The sequence below is a fragment of the Penaeus monodon genome, chromosome 10, assembly GCF_015228065.2.
Source record: "Penaeus monodon isolate SGIC_2016 chromosome 10, NSTDA_Pmon_1, whole genome shotgun sequence".
NCBI classification, from domain to species: domain Eukaryota; kingdom Metazoa; phylum Arthropoda; class Malacostraca; order Decapoda; family Penaeidae; genus Penaeus; species Penaeus monodon.
Window position 1 is genome coordinate 28,414,723 of NC_051395.1, and position 2,500 is coordinate 28,417,222.

A 2,500-nucleotide genomic window follows, 5' to 3' on the forward strand; every position below is an offset into this window, starting at 1 on the left:
AAGTATACAGCGATATTGAGCAAGAAACACCTGTTGATGTCATCTCTCTTATTGCTATATATGCTCTAACTGATCTTCGCAAACCTCATGTGAAAGAAATATTTTTTGGCAATGTAGTTTTCATGTCCGATAGGTGTCTTTGATGTGATTTTTTTTTTAAATACATTAAATAGAGGATTCCAGACTCTTGCTATCCTGGGTGGCGCTGGATGAATACATCCAAAATCTACCACACTCGTGTCAGCACTCAGAGGATCTTCCAGAACTGAAAGGTATCCCGGGGTTCAGAGGTCTGTGTTCCGACCATGTTAGTCGCGGCTACTTTCTGGATACACTTCAAAAGCCTCTGTCCACCCAGAGATAGACTGCTGGAAAATGTGTTTCGGGATTTGCTGCAATGTGCTTGACAACATGATCGCCTTTGTTAGATACCTTCAAATGCAGTCCATGCCACAGATACGTACCATATGGAGTGACTGGCTGGAAATCGGGTCGTGCTGAGGAAATCAAAGCAATCTACCCTGAAAATGGGTAAGGGTGATGTCCAAACTAATGGGTAGTAAAACAATGGGTATTTGCAGCATTCTGCTAAATTAGTGGTGTGGTTGTAAACCCTTGGAATGAGGAAAGAAGAGTATTGTTGGAACTACATTAATCGCTGAGACGTTACGCTGCTCTCAACGCCAGGCAAGATGTTTCCTCTCATTCCTCTGAGAAAAATTAGAAAACATGTCAGCGGTACCTTAGACAATAGCAATGTGGATTCACTCCTGGTAAATCTTCATTAGAGAACATTCTTGCGACTTGCGTTATGACTTTAATCGTGAGCCTTTTTTTTTTTTTTTTTTTTTTTTTTGTATGGTGCCCTGTCAGATTCTGACATTGACTGTCACAGCATGATACTTAATTGTACCTTTCATGTTGTGATGATCTTGGAGTGAGTATATGGTAGGGTCCCCAGTTCCTTTCCACGGAGAATGCTCGTGTCACCTTTTTAGGTAATCATTTTCTCTATTTACCCGGACTTGGGACTGGCACTGACTTGGGCTGGCTTGCCCACCCAGTAGCTAGGTAGGCAATCGAGGTGAGGTTCCTTGCCTAAGGGAACAACGCGCTGACTCGAACCCTCGAACTCAGATTCCTGTCGTGACAGTCTTGAGTCCGAGTGCTCTAACCACTCGGCCACCGCGGCCTGTGAGCCGTTTACAGTCTACATATACCTTAATAAGATATTCAGTTTATTGCAGTGTGAATCACTGTAGAAGATCCAGACACTAGAATTCCAATACAGATTATTGGATTTATAGCAAACCTATATACAAGTCCAGAAATTACTGAAAAGTGTGGTTCGGGATTTTGTGGCTTCCCTCCTGTAAACTCAAGAGTGAGGTACAGCTGTGTTCTTGCACCATTACCTTTTAACACTAGCAAGGATTAAATAGTGGCTAGAATTTTGGTCTCAGTACATTACAAAACAACTTGAGATAATATCAGTGTCACCAAAGTTCACTTTGTTGATGTTGATGCCATACTATGTTGTCTCTGAAGACCGACGTGGCGGCTCTCAGTCTGTTTATCAGTGAGGCGGAGCTCTTCGGTCTCGAGCTCTCTGAGACCAAGACCGAGATCCAGGATTGGTCTGGCAGCATGAGCCGTGGTAGCAATAGTAATGATCGTAATGACAATAATGATTATAAATAAGAGTAATTAAAGGTACTGAATTCCGAAGATGATGATCATGATAACAATATTAATAATAACATTAATGGTGATAATAATAAGAATAATGCCTCTTCTGGATACGACAAAGCAAACGCTAACTGAATCACTTCAGGCTAACATACAAAAGCTAAATGCAATTAGGATGTGTGTGTGTGTATGTGTGTGTGTGCGTGTGTGTGTGTGTGTGTGTGTGTGTGTGTGTGTGTGTGTGTGTGTGTGTGTGTGTGTGTGCGTGCGTGCGTGTGCGTGTGGATCTTTACACATGTGTCCTGATATTGCGAAATCTGCCAGAGGAAACGGTTTTCAAAACCGGGTCATCTAGATACCACCAGTGGATATCATGATCATACCTAAAATGGTTCCGCACAATTCATAATGATTTACTTCTGTTGTGCAGTTCGATTATCCGCTAATTACCAATAATAAATCAATAAATAAAAAAATTGTTGACGTAAGACCTTTAGTGCCGGTCAACGGGGGTGTCTCCTGTTAGAATTTACCGCAAACGTATAATTACGTGCTCACCCATTTTGGATTAACGACGTTCCGCTGCTTAAAAATAGTCGCAGTAAAGAGCTTATCTCCGCGTTGATTATATGCATTCATAAAAGAGAATATAAAACGATTAATCCAACTGTGATTATGTTAAGAGCTTACAGTGGTGTGTTGTTCCGCCGACAAAACATTTTCGGTGATAAACATTAATCTGGGAACAATGACTGCCGGTCGCCTGGTTGTGCGAGGGCGCGCAACGCCTTTGCAAAGAGGCTTTGCCATC